This window comes from Aquarana catesbeiana, linkage group LG01 (assembly GCF_042186555.1).
Source record: "Aquarana catesbeiana isolate 2022-GZ linkage group LG01, ASM4218655v1, whole genome shotgun sequence".
Classification (NCBI taxonomy): Eukaryota; Metazoa; Chordata; class Amphibia; order Anura; family Ranidae; genus Aquarana; species Aquarana catesbeiana.
In genome coordinates this window covers 686,748,995-686,764,409 of record NC_133324.1, presented here as the reverse complement: position 1 = coordinate 686,764,409, position 15,415 = coordinate 686,748,995, and positions in this window count along the sequence as shown.

Below are 15,415 nucleotides of genomic sequence, written 5' to 3'. Positions count from 1 at the left end.
GATAACAACTGTCTTGTTTTATTCCCATTCTTATAGCTTGTGTGGAAAATTTGGAGCACAGATGGACAATAAGCATTGCCAATTTATTAGTTCCTGGCAAGGAGACTACTTATAAAAAGTCAGCTGCAGTGAACCTCTTATCTGAAGTCAATGCACTTTTGTTTCTGATCTTTCTGATCTTCTGAGCTTTTCTCTTGAGTGAGTAGAAGGGATGAAGAAAAAAAAGTTATTTGAGGCAAGATAATTAGAGACTTTACAGTAAATTTGCCCTGAGATTAGCTTGAGTTTTGTATATAATGGTTAAAGTGACACTAAAAAAATTTCCTGTTCATTAAAAATATTCCATATACATCCACGACTTATTAGTCCTGTAATCTATTTTTCTAAACAGTTTCTTACTGTGTTCTGCCTTCTTGTAACATCCTCGGTGAGCCCTTGAACCTCTCCTTTCCCCCCACACTTCTATTTGGAACCAGCACTATATGTTAGTTGCAGTCATGTGCACTGCTTTACACACACACTACAACAACAACTATAGTACATAGTCTATAGCAGTATTTCTCAACCATTTTCAGTCAAGGCACTCTAATATGTAAAAAAACTAAACTACTACTTGTACAAAACATCCACATTTGTAGTATCCTAGACACTGGTATGGACTAGTATCCTAATCCTTTGCACACTGGTACTGACTTCCTACCCCCTTCCTGCCCAGAGCTCAGCTTTCAGCGCTGTCACACTTTGAATGATAATTGCGCTGTCATGCAAGATTGTACTCAGGTTAAATTTTTATCATTTTTTCACACAAATAGTGCTTTCTTTTGGTGGTATTTAATCACTGCTGGGTTTTTTATTATTTGCTAAAAAAAGACGAAAAAAAGAGCAAAAATTAAAAAAAAAAAAAAAAAAAACTGTTTCATAGTTTGTTATAAAATTTTGAAAAGGTAATTTTTCTCCTTCATTGATATGTGCTGATGAGGCTGCACTAATGGGCATTGATGGATGGCACTGATGGGTAGCACTGATAGATGGCATTGAAGGGCACTGATAGGTGGCACTAATAAGCGGCACTGATAGGTGGCACTGATGGGCACTGATGGGTGGCACTGATGGATGGGACTGGCAGATGACACTGATAGGCAGCACTGATCAGTGGCACTGATGATGAGGCACTGATGGGCATTGATTGGCAGCACACTTGGGCATTGATGGATGGCACTGGTGGGCAAAGATAGGTGGCACTGGTAGCTACTCATAGGTGGCACTGGCAGAAGGCACTGGTGGGCACTGATGAGGCAGCTGTGGCTCTCTGTGTGAGGGACCGATATCCCTCTGACAGAAGCCAGTGATCTGCTTTTTTTTCCCCTCACGCTGACAGGGAAAAGAGGGAAAAAAATACCTATTACCGATCTTCTATTTACATCACGTGATCAGCTGTCATTGGCTGACAGCTGATCACATGGCAAGGGGCCACGACCTGTGATCAGCTAAGTCTCATAGACTCAGTGATCACAGAGTGTGCCGCGCATGACCCCCAGGGAGGCACAGGCAGCTCATGCACAGGAGGACGTCCATGGCAATTAAGGCCCGCGCTGTAGCCATCTTTTGGCTATAGCGCGGGCAGCAAGTAGTTAAAAAAATGTTAAAAAGATGTCCCCAGATATAGATCCATTGTCAATCACGACGGTTCCCGCACCCGAAAAGTAAAACAACACTCTGCCTGGGACGAAGGCTTATCAGCGAATGCCTGCTCTGTCGTTTGACAGTTCTTAAATAGGTAAGGGGCAGGGCCACCTACCTGCTGACGTCATCTGGTGGCACCGCCCCCTTTGTGTAGTCACCAACCAGTGCAGGCCTGATAGACCTGGTATGGATTGGGGGGGGGACCTATTGTCACTTTTTTCTATTGCCGGCAATATTTTGTTTTTTAATTCAGCTGTCAGCAGGGAAGTCCGTTGACAGCTGATGACTCATCCATTGTTAAGGATGCAGCGGATAGCTTCCCGGCCTGTTTCTTAACAACGCCTAGCGCCCTGAAAATTGGAGTGTTCGCCGAACGGGTAAACAGGCGATGTTTGGGTCAAACTTTTGCTCGGCTTGAACTGTTCTCCCAACTCTATTTAACAGCACGTGCAGGCACTTGCCAACCACAATATGTATATATATACGTTGCAGTTTGCAGGTGGTTTACCTGGATTATGGCTGAAAATATCAGCCGTAATCCCAGTATTGTTTTTTGCAGCTGGCGGTTGGCTTTCTCATAAAAGTGGTCTGAGCAGATCATGAGCTGCTGGACTACTTTCCGAAGTGGCAGAGGGGATGTCCTCTTCTCCTGCCGCTCGCCAATGTTTTTTGGGCTTACTGTTTCTGCCGGTTCGCCTGAGAAACGCCTGTGTAATAGGAATAAAAATGATTTTAAAAAATTAAAGGGACAGTGTAAGAATAAAAAATAAAAAGTAAAATAAATAAGAAAAAAAAAATATAAAGTGTCCCCATCCCTCCATGCCCGCGCAAGACGCGAATGCATATGTAAGTCATGCACGCATATGTAAACAGTGTTTGCACCACATATGTGAGGTATCACTACGAACATTAGAGCAAGAGCAATAATTCTACAGCTAGACCTCCTCTGTAACTCTAAACAGAAAACCTGTAAAGGCATTTAAAACATGGCTTATGGAGATTTTTAAGTACCGTTTGTTTGTCGCCATTCCACGAGCATGCACAATCTTACAGGGTGACATGTTAGGTATCTATTTTACTCAGCGTAACATCATCTTTTACATTTTACAAAACATTGGGGTATATGTTGTGTTTTGTGTTTTTTTTTTTTTCAAATTCATTCAAATTTTTCCCCCCAAAAAAAAAATTGGATTTGAAAAACTGCTGCACATATACAAAAAAATGTATAATGTTTCGAGGGTTCTAAGTAATTTTCTACAAGAAGTGTCAGAAAAAGCCTGGTCAGCAAGTAGTTAATTAGAAGCAACTGAATCTGGGGGCTAGTTTTAAAAAATCCCTGTCAAGTTTATATCCTGTACTGAAGGACAACAAAATAAGGAATCTGATTGGTCACTATGGATAGTAATTTCACTTTTTTTTTCTTATATAAAAAGCCCAATTAGTGAATAAAAATAACTGTCTCCACACAGCAGAGACTGACTTTGTTAACAGCAAAACCAGCCATCTATTGCAGTGTATCTACTTGTAGGTGTTAAAACATACAGCTAAACTGGCACAGTGACACACTCATTCTTTTACACTTAAGCTGGGTACACACATGTCCGGCTGCGGTTTGTAGACGTGAGTCCGATGCGGTTTTGTTCACCGGTTCAGGTGCGAATGTTTACTTTAATTTGCATCTAAACCGGACCCAAAATCGCACAAGACCCATTTCAGAAATGGACTGCGGCTGTCCTGGACATGTGTGAATCGGCTCTATTGAAAGCAGGTCCGATTAACATGTTATGCGAATCAGATGTGGTTAAAAACACATCCAATTCGCATATATGTTAACCGAGCCTAAAGCCATAGTGGGAAATACAACATGACCAGCAGAAACAAGGAATATATATCTACAAAGAAAATGCTTCAGACAGGCACAACCAGCCAAGTGTGTTCTATGCAGGATGATTCAGATGTCCTTAAAGCAGAAGTACACTGCATCTGAGCACCACAAACCAAAAACGCTAGGCCTGGAATCCAGGAAGTAACTGAAGAAATGAAAAATATAAAAGTATATAAAAAAACAATATTATATACATTCCTATCTATTAACTGATCCTGGCCCCTTACCACGTGATCAGCTGTCAGCCAATGACAACAGAAGATCGGTAATCGTTTCATCACCGGCTTGATCACCGGCTTCTGTGTAAGGGACATCGGTCCCGAAGAGGAAGAGGCACGGCCGTCTCATCTGAGCCCACCAGTGCTCTCTGCCAGTGCCACCTGCCAGTGCCCACACAGTGCACATCAGTGCCCACCAGTGTTTATCAGTGCCACCAATCAGCGCTAACTATCATTGCCCAGGAGTGCCACCTATCATTGCCCACCAGTGGTGCCAATCAATGCCTCATCAGTGCTACCTAGCAGTGCTGCCTATCAGTGTCACCTACCAGTGCCCATCACTGTCCATCACTGCCACCCATCAGTGCCCATCACTGCCACCTATCAGTGCCACCTCTCAGTGCCACCTCTCAGTGCCACCTATCAATGCCCTTCAGTGCCGCCCATCAGTGCCACCTCTCAGTGCCACCACTTAGTGCCCAGGGCCGGATTAACATAGGGGCTGATGGAGCTGCAGCTCCAGGCCCCTGCCTTAAAATCGGCCCTCACAGCCAGCAATATAAGCCTGGTTTCTCCTGTCCATAAACTTCTATGGGACAGGAGAAGCTGTGTGTAAATGTAGGGGTGTCTGGCTGCATCTGTGTTGGCTCACTGTGTTTATTACAGTGTCACAGTGCACAGTTCCCCCCCCCTACACAAATGGCTCTGCCTTCCCCCTCCTCTCTCTCCTCTCTCTGTGTGCAGTGAAGGAGCCGTGTGGGCTGGGAAATTATGAACAGAGCAACTGCAGCCGGCAGATAGAAGGTGAACACATATGTGAGTGATGAGCTTCCAACCATCCAAGTGTGAGCTCAGTGACTGGACTCTTATCTCCCTTCTCTCCCCCTCTTTTACCTTTATCTTCAGCAATGGCTGTTATAACTGCAGTCAATATGTAGACTTGGCTCCTTGTGCTTTTAGGTGGGTTCACACTCATTTGCTGTGTTTTGGCCCATTGCTGGTGTATCCGCAGTTTTACCCACAGTCCTATTGATTTCTATTAGGTTGCATGTTTTTTCTGAAAGCGCACCAAAATCAATAGGACTGCAAGCTAAAACTGCAGATACACAAGCAGTGCGCCCAAACTGCAGCAAACCAGTGTGAGCCCAAAGGCTGTACACACAACCCTCTATAGAACTTGGTCTGATCAATACTCCTGGCATTCATTTTACACACAGCCATACCATCCCAGATCAGGAGGGGTGGGGGCTTCAGGGATTTGTTTGACTATGCTGGCCCTGTCCCTTCTCTACCTATCCTGGAGGGAGTGGCAGGCTGCTGGTGGCAGTTGGCACACTGTATCTGGTGGCAGGCTGCTAGTGGCAAGTGGCACACTGTATCTGGTGGCAGGCTGCTAGTGGCAAGTGGCACACTGTATCTGGTGGCAGGCTGCTGGTGGCAAGTAGAACACTGTATCTGGTGGCAGGCTGCTGGTGGCAAGTGGCACACTGTATCTGGTGGCAGGCTGCTGGTGGCAAGTGGCACACTGTATCTGGTGGCAGGCTGCTAGTGGCAAGTGGCACACTGTATCTGGTGGCAGGCTGCTAGTGGCAAGTGGCACACTGTATCTGGTGGCAGGCTGCTAGTGGCAAGTGGCACACTGTATCTGGTGGCAGGCTGCTAGTGGCAAGTGGCACACTGTATCTGGTGGCAGGCTGCTGGTGGCAAGTAGAACACTGTATCTGGTGGCAGGCTGCTGGTGGCAAGTGGCACACTGTATCTGGTGGCAGGCTGCTGGTGGCAAGTGGCACACTGTATCTGGTGGCAGGCTGCTAGTGGCAAGTGGCACACTGTATCTGGTGACAGGCTGCAGGTGACAAGTGGCACACTGTATCAGGTGACAAGTGGCACACTGTATCTGGTGGCAGGCTGCTAGTGGCAAGTGGCACACTGTATCTGGTGGCAGGCTTCTAGTGGCAAGTGGCACACTGTATCTGGTGGCAGGCTGCTAGTGGCAAGTGGCACACTGTATCTGGTGGCAGGCTGCTGGTGGCAAGTAGAACACTGTATCTGGTGGCAGGCTGCTGGTGGCAAGTGGCACACTGTATCTGGTGGCAGGCTGCTGGTGGCAAGTGACACGCTGTATCTGGTGACAGGCTGTCAGTGGCAAGTGGCACACTGTATCTGGTGGCCGGCTGCTGGTTGGCAAGTGGCACACTGTATCTGGTGGCAGGCTGCTAGTGGCAAGTGGCACACTGTATCTGGTGACAGGCTGCAGGTGACAAGTGGCACACTGTATCTGGTGGCAGGCTGCTAGTGGCAAGTGGCACACTGTATCTGGTGGCCGGCTGCTGGTTGGCAAGTGGCACACTGTATCTGGTGGCAGGCTGCTGGTTGGCAAGTGGCACACTGTATCTGGTGGCAGGCTGCTAGTGGCAAGTGGCACACTGTATCTGGTGACAGGCTGCTAGTGGCATGTGGCACACTGTATCTGGTGACAGGCTGCAGGTGACAAGTGGCACACTGTATCTGGTGGCAGGCTTCTAGTGGCAAGTGGCACACTGTATCTGGTGGCAGGCTGCTGGTGGCAAGTGGCACACTGTATCTGGTGACAGGCTGCTAGTGGCATGTGGCACACTGTATCTGGTGACAGGCTGCAGGTGACAAGTGGCACACTGTATCTGGTGGCAGGCTTCTAGTGGCAAGTGGCACACTGTATCTGGTGGCAGGCTGCTGGTGGCAAGTGGCACACTGTATCTGGTGGTAGGCTGTGGTTGGCAAGTAGCACACTGTATCTGGTGGCAAGTGGCACACTGTATCTGGTGGCAAGTGACACACTATCTGGTGGAAGGCTGCTGGTGGTAAGTGACACACTGTATCTGGTGGTAGGCTGTGGTTGGCAAGTGGCACACTGTATCTGGTGGCAGGCTGCCAGTGGCAAGTGGCACACTGTATCTGGTGGTAGGCTGTGGTTGGCAAGTGGCACAATGTATCTGGTGGTAGGCTGCTGGTGGCAAGTGGCACACTGTATCTGATGGCAGGCTGCTGGTGGCAAGTGGCACACTATCTGGTGAAAGGCTGCTGGTGGTAAGTGACACACTGTATCTGGTGGTAGGCTGTGGTTGGCAAGATGCACACTGTATCTGATGGAAGGCTGCTGGTGGCAAGTGGCACACTGTATCTGGTGGCAGGGAGCTGGTGGCAAGTGGCACACTGTATCTGGTGGCAAGTGGCACAATGTATCTGGTGGCAGGCTGCTGGTGGCAAGTGGTACACTGTATCTGGTGGCAAGTGGCACAATGTATCTGGTGACAGGCTGCTGGTGGCAAGTGACACACTGTATCTGGTGGCAGGCTGCTGGTGGCAAGTGGCACACTGTATCTGGTGGCAAGTGGCACAATGTATCTGGTGGCAAGTGGCACACTGTATCTAGTTTGCAGGCTGCTGGTGGCAAGTGGCACACTGTATCTGGTGACAGGCTGTCGGTAGCAAGTGGCACACTGTATCTGGTGACAGGCTGTGGTTGGCAAGTGGCGCACTGTATCTGGTGATAGGCTGCTGTTGGCAAGTGGCACACTGTATCTGGTGGCTGGCTGCTAGTGGCAAGTGGCACACTGTATCTAGTGGCAGGCTGCTGGTGGCAATTGGCACATTGTATCTGGTGGCAGGCTGTGGGTAGCAAGTGGCACACTGTATCTGGTTGCAAGTGGCACACTGTATCTGGTGGCAAGTGGCACACTGTATCTGGTGGCAGGCTGCTGGTGGCAAGTGACATGCTGCATCTAGCGGCAGGCAACTGTGGAAAGTGATACGCTACATCTGGTGGCAGGCTATGGGTGGGAAGTGACAAGCTGCATCTGGTGGCAAGTGACAAGTTCAGGTCCCACTGATTCTGCACGATGGTGAGTTGAACTATTTCACTATATATTACAATGTAGTAACTGAAATAATGGAATTTGATCATCCTGACACCATATCAAGCATGGTGTCAGGATGATTGATTTTAAGTACTAACACCAGCCATTTGCCTGACAAATCACCGCCACCGCCGATTTCCCCGCCAACCCCGAGACTACACCCCCCACCCTCATCTTTTTTTGGGAAGAGGGGGTTGTCTCTGAATGACAGTTTGGAAATGTGGTCTCCCTATGTTGCTGCTGGTGAGAGACCGCATAGCAGGTGGTATTGGTGGTGTTGCTGCTGCTCAGAGGCTGCACGGCTGGTATTACTGGTGAGAGTATATTTAATTCGTTTTAGCGAAAAATTGTTTGCATTTTCATTTTGTTTCCATAAAAAGGCCCACCGAAATTCTCAGCACCAGGCCCATGATGCTCTTAATCTGGCCCTGTTAGTGCCCACCAGTGCCACCTCTCAGTGCCCACCAGTACCACCTCATCAGTGCCCACCAGTGACGCCTCATCAGTGCCCACCAGTGCCGCCTATCAGTGCCCACCAGTGGTGCCTTATCAGTGCCAATCAATTCAGCCTATCATTGCCTATCAATGCACCCTGTCAGTGCCCATCAGTGCAGCCTCATGAGCATACATCAATGGAGGAGACAAATTACCAGTTTGAAAAGTTTTATAACAGAATATAAAACTGTTTTATATTTTTTTTCAAAATTTTCTGTCTTTTTTCATTTTTTTAACAAAAAATAAAAAACCCAGACGTGATCAAATACCACCAAAAGAAAGCTCTACTTTTGGGAAAAAAATTATAAAAATTTCATTGGGGTACAGTGTTGTATGACCATGCAATTGTCATTCAAAGTGTGACAGCGCTGAAAGCTGAAAATTGGTCTGGGCAGAAAGAGGGGTTCAAGTGTCCAGTAAGCAAGTGGTTAACTAATGCTAGCAGCATAAGGATTAAAATTAGTCAATATTGATTGAGAGAGTGAAGTTCTGCTTTAACCACTTAGCGACCGCCCCACGTACATATGCTGAGGCAGTGAGGCCGCTCTGTGCCAGATCACATACCTAGTACCCTAGTTCCAGGTCTGGAGCACACGCACCACCAGCGACCCACTCCCACTGTGATTGGACCAGTCAGCGGGTCCGACGGACGAGATGTCCCTGCCAGTGTCAATAGTACAGTGACAGTGCATATTTTTTAGCACTGATCACTGTATTGGTGTCACTGGTCCCCAAAAAGTTTCAAAAGTGTCAGTTAGGTGTCCGATTTGTCCGTTGCAATATCGCTGCTATAAGTCGCTGATCTCCACCATTACTAGCAAAAAAAAAAAATATCCCATAGTTTGTAGACGCTTTAACTTTTGCGCAAAACAGTCAGTATACGTTTATCAGGATTTTATTTTATCAAAAATAGGTAGCAGAATACATGTTGACCCTAAACTGATGAAGAAAATAATTTTTTACATTTTTTTATTGGGTATGTTTTATAGCAAAAAGTTTTTTTTTCAAAGATGTTGGCCTATTTTGCATATAGCGAATAACAATAAAAACTGCAGAGGTGATCAAATACTACCAAAAGAAAGCTCTATTTGTCAGAAAAAAAAGGACGTCAATTTAATTTGGGTACAACGTCGCACGCCCACCCAAATGTCAGTTAAAGTAACGCAGTGCTGTATTGCAAAAAATGGCCTGGTCATGAAGGTGGGTAAAGCACACAAAGACCAACTGACAGTCACGCTTCTGTGTCTACCCTCAGTTTTATTAGTAAAGAGCCTCCCTGGCATTCTTTTAGACATGCACACTCCTTTTCCCCACTGCACAATATGAAACAAACAAATGTAGTGCTCAGTTGGTGTATGTACGCTTCAATGCTTAGGTTAATTGGTAAAGAGCATCTATTGATAAAACCTTTACAAACAGTGGAAGGTAATGTGCGTCCATGTTTACAATCTCCCTAGATGTAATGAGAAAATCCAGTTCATCCATTTACTGTTTTATACAGTATCATCCAAAGTATCTGACTACACTGACCACACGTGTTATTATGTCTGTTTTATCTAAGCCCAAAGTAGATGTAAACCCTAACTGCATAATACTTGTTTAAAACCTTTTTCTCAGTGCTGCTGATCTCCTCCAGCCTCTTTTAGTCACTTCCTCTCTACATGCAATTGAACCAGTCTCAGCTGCATATCATTGCTTTGGACCAACATTCTATAAGGCTGCTTTCACACTGGGGTGGTGGGTCTGTTAGCAGTAAAGCGCTGATAGTTTTAGCGGCGTTTTACTGCTGTTTAAGCAGCGCTTTTCGCCTGCTAGTGGGGCATTTTAACCCCCAAGAAGGGATTAAGAAGGGGTTAAAAGCGCTTGTGTTGTGGCGCTTCCGAAGCGCTTTTCAGGCACTTTGGAAGTGCTGCCCATTCATTCCAATGGGCAGGGGCGGTGTAGGAGCACTGTATACAGTGCTCCCAAACCACCCCAAAGATGCAGCTTGAAGGACTTTTTTCCTGTCCCGCAAGCGCACCGCCACTGTGTGAAAGCACTCGGGCTTTCACACTGGGGAGGCATGAGAGGCAGTTTTCAGGTGCTTTACAGGCGCTATTTTAGCACTAAAACACCTGAAAACTCAGTGTGAAAGTAGCCTAAAGCTAGGTATACACTAATGCTGTGCAGGAAACGCCATGATCTGTGTGCGTTTCCCACATCGCTTTCGAATTGCACTAGCTTTGCGATCTGCAGCGGGTGTCAGTGCAATGTTAACAACACCCCAAACGCAGGTCACAAATGCTGTGCGTTTGCCAGCACCAGAACACACGGCACAATATGACCATGCAATCTGTTTGATACAGTACAGTTCCAAAATTGCTGCATGCACATCTTTGGTGTGATGCAGTGTGATTTGAAAGGGCTCAAATTGTACAGCACTGAATCACATGTGAATTGAACAGGAATGTGGTGCGGTTCCTCTGCGATTCATGCAGTTCATAGTGTGAACTGAGCCTAAATGTTGGTGGGGAACAATGCCTGCACAACATGCGTCAGTATGGCTGCTTGTAGTCGCTTTCAGAGGCTCATATGACTCACTAACAAGGCAGTGCAGTAGCATAGTTGGGAAACATTTGACGCTCTATAACTTGAAGTACCTGAACAAGGACCACCCTAAGGCTTGGTTCACACTGTCTTCGGCTGCGGCTCACAGAAGGGGTCCGGTGCGTCTCTGTTCTCCATTTCAGGGATGAATCAGGCCCGAATTTATGCCTGAATTTGGACAAGATACGGAACCAAAGACGCACAGGACTTCTGTGTAATGCGCTCTGCAGCCACCCTTGAGATGTGTGAACCGGCGCCATTTCGAGCCGGTCACACTCTCCTGCCATGCAAATTGAATGAGAAGAAGCCCGCATCCAATTCGCATCAGTGTGAACCCAGCCTAAGATGACTACAGCCAACAGATATCTCTTAGAGCAGCCGTTTACAACCAGGGTTCCGTGGAACCCTGGGGTTCCTCCAGAGGTTGCTAGGGGTTCCTTGAGCTGTGGCTGATGAACCACCTTTTTTATGATGCCTACAGAGTTCAAGGTTCAGCATCACTTAGCAACGCCAGCAGCATGACACCAAATATCTTTTTAGCTGTGTTTAGGGTGGCATTCTGAGCACCACTTTAAGTGGGACATTCTTCATATTGGCTACCAGTATAAGGGGCATTGTTACTATTGACCCCTGATAAATTGGTTTTATTAAGGGTTCTTCGAGACCTGAAAATTATTTTTGGGGTTCCTCTAGGGTTAAAAGGTTGAGAAAGGCTGTCTTACAGAATGGCAAGTGGTGAAACATCTGGCCATTCTCATCCAACCCTGAGATCTGTTGCAACCTATAATCAAGGCTTGCTGCAGTGCAAAAAAGTATTTTTTATCTTTCGTTTTCTCTTCGTAGAAGGTCAAAGGATCAGAACCTGCTTGCAAGAAGATTTTCCTATAGGTTAGATAATCTCTTGTGTAATAACAACCGTGTTTCTGATGGCCTGAGGGGCTTGTTATAGCTGTCTAGCAGTAATCTATGGTCGGCTCTAAAAGGTTTTAAAATCAAAATGTAATATATGTTGTTGGCTTTCAATCCATGTCAGATGTCCAGCAGAGCACCCCCCATCACAGTGTCACTTCATTCGTACTAGGGTAAGAAGTGAGGGGAATCTCATAAATAAGAATGGAGACAGCAATAAAACTCAATAGATAGTCTAATCTTGCCCTATTCTCTTGGGGCCCCTTTACACTTGTGCTTGTATTAACACACATAAATTAATATATGTGTTTTCATATGTTGAGGCATGATGCATTAGGGCAGTCCATTCATTTTGAATGGGCTAACAGCACACCTAAATGCACAAAAATCCTTCAGCATTTTTAGAAATGAAGCACACTAAATGTTCTGTATTGCTTACCAATGTATATCCTGAGATGTAGAAATGTTGGCATTTCCATAGCTCCCAACTGTCCCTGATTTCGAGGGACTGTCCCTGATTTTGAGCAATGTCCCTCTGTCCCTCATTCTTCCTCATTTGTCCCTCATTTTGGTCTGATCTATATAGATGTATATAAAATGCACTTTTTATCTATCAAAAAGTGTTTTCCAGCACTAAACCTTTCATCTGATTTCTAAATTACTGAATTTGTAAATTCCAAAAGCCAATATAAAGGAATAGTAGTGGTTAAAAAAGCACTTGTGGGTTTAACCAATCTTATTTTTTTTTGTAAAATTCTCCTTTAAGGGGGCGTGGCAAGGGGTGTGTCCTATGCCTGCATACTTTTGCTGATAGGTGTCCCTCATTCCCATCTCAAAAAGTTGGGAGGTATGGGCATTTCACTTGTGTTGTAATCCATGGTATAAATTGAATTCCTGTAGAATAACTTGGCCTTTTTGTGCTGTAAGGTGTTCATTTACAAAGTAACAAGTGATTAAAATTGCCAGCAAATGACATTTCATTGCCGTCTTCTTTTAAAAAAATATTGAAATAATCCATACCAGATACTTTGAGTGTGGCTTTTAAAGGGGGTACCTCAAGCAGAATAAAAAACACAAAACAATGTGTAAGGTCCCCCAGAAAGAGTAGAGTTTTGTTTTATTAAACTGAACGTTCACTTAACTTAGTAAATATGGTGAAGATGTGTTCACTTGAAATACCCTATCATCTGTAACAGAAATTTAAAAAGCTGAATTTTTGTGTGCACATGATTGGATAATTAAAATGAACGCTTTAGCTTATTCTCTATGGTAGGTGAAAATTCACATTCCAAAGTGAAAATTCTCCACTTTTTTAGTATATCAACTCCAATGTTTCTGTAACACAGATCTAGGCTCAAGTAGGGCCGTCAGTAGGTGGTAGAATAGATCTTGTGGACATGTGCTGTAGGAAGCTATCTGAGAGCATGCCATATTCCCTTTAAACAATGCTGCTGTAGTAAATACTATGAGTACTAATGGGAGCCATAAGCCCAAGTACCATTTATTAGCATAGCCTCAAAAAATTAAAAAAAATTAAAAATACTGTAAATAGAAACCACAGCATTGAACATGGTGTGCAGTTTAGTAAAAGGTTAAGAGATTTTTTACTTGCTGGGTGTGCAAAGGTCTGTTTGCTCAAATGAGCCTGTAGGTGTAGCTTGTCAATTATCTTCAAAGTGGTTTGTTACTGCTGTTGTACATTTCCTTTTTGTAAGTCAGCCCTATATTCCCCTACACAAATAACTCAGCATTAGAAAGAAAATGAAGGATAATTGTATGAACTGTTAAGTCAATGAATCGTTCAGTAAATCATTAAAGTCAAATATAAGTAATAGCAGAGCAAAAATGGTTTACAGTAAATGCTCTTTAAAGGGCAGTCATGAAAGAATTAAAGTGAGATTAAATTATAGAAATAATCTATACATATTTACTACTTAAAACATTATTTAATCTTTTTTTTTTTACTTACATTGTCTCCCAGGTGGTTTGTGCTACAATGTGCTAGTATGCACCACATACTAGCACATTATGACAGCTTTACCCATCATAATGTGCCATCCAGCTCTGTGCTGTCACTCACTGATCCTGTGGGTCCCGGACGCTTCCATCTTTGCCCAGTCTTCCTTCCAGGTTCTACCTGTACGGCCACTTAGATAGTTGTGCTGCAATAATGTCACTCCTGTGCCTACGCACAGATTGGATACTGTACATGTTCACCAAGCTGCATATGCGTGGCTCAGTGTACATGATAGTTGAGAGGCAGGAGGAAGCACTTATGACAGAAGAGACTGATAGGGTCTTTTCTGCCATAAAAAAACCCTGCTTGTCAGCAAATTAGAAAAAACAAACTTCAATATCACTTTAATGGGCCTGTAATCTATTTTTCATTCAAACATCTCTTACTTTTCTGCCTCCTAATAATAAAAAATGTGCATTTTTTATTATTATTATATATACCTATATATAGATATATTTTTTTTATGGCTAAACTTATCCTATAAACTGGAATTTAGAGTGACATCCTCCATGAGTTCCTGAACCTCTTCTTTTCCTCCTGACTACCGTTTGTTTGGAAGGAGCAGTGCATGTGACAGTGGGCAGGGGATCCTCTCCCCGCACCAGCTGTTACAATTTGAAAACAGAGCAGCCTTGCGGGGCTTCAACCACATGCCCACGTCATTCATTCACAGGAAACAGTGAATGAATGCCTACAAGTACTGTGAGCCATTGCAGCTAATGGCTTGTAGTTCTCAAAGAACTGAGAGGGCGCTGGTGAGTGCTCTGTTAGTCCACTGATCTTCCTGCCCTCAGGTAACTGCCTGCCCATACAAGGTATGAGTAGACAGCTATGCTGAGAGTCAGCATAAGCCTAAGATTGCACCTGCGATCCACTGATCGTGGGTGCAATGCTCTGCAGGTTCCTTATGTCGTGTACACACAACCGGACTTTACGGCATACTTGGTCTGGCAGACCGGAGTCCAACGCATAATTTGATCGTGTGTGGGCTCCAGCGGACTTTTTTTCCCCAAAAGTTCGGACCTAGAAATGAAACATGTTTCAAATCTTTCCGACGGACTCAAGTCCGGTCGAAAAGTCCGCTCGTCTGTATGTTAGTCCGACGGACAAAAACCGACGCTAGGGCAGCTATTGGCTACTGGCTATGAACTTCCTTATTTTAGTCCGGTCGTACGTCATCACGTATGAATCCGTCGGACTTTGGTTGATCGTGTGTAGGCAAGTCCGTTCATTCGGAAAGTCCGTTGAAAAGTCCGCCGGGCAAAATCTGCCGTAAAGTCCGCTCGTGTGTACACGGCATTAGAAAAACAAAAATGAATGCATATTTTTTTTTGCTGAATTTATACTTTAAACTGGAATTTAGGGTCACTTTAACCACTGGTTGACCACCTCATGTCAGAGTATGGTGCAGAGCAGCTCTCCTGCACTAGATCTAGTATGGGATCCAGCACTTCTGGTTAGGGCCACATTACAGCACAAGTCGATCAGTGGGTCCCAGCCAATGAGTGACTGCTGGCATCCACTAATCGGCACAGAGGATGACAGGACAGTGAATGTAAACAATACAGAGCTCTGTCCTGTCAGTGGGGATATGCTTGCTTTTGTTTCACTGCAAAGCAGGGAATAAAAATCAGCACATCCCTTAGTAAAAGCACCACACAGTGAATGTACCAAGGCACACATTTAACACTTTAATCACCCTAGATGTTAACCCCATCCCAGCCAG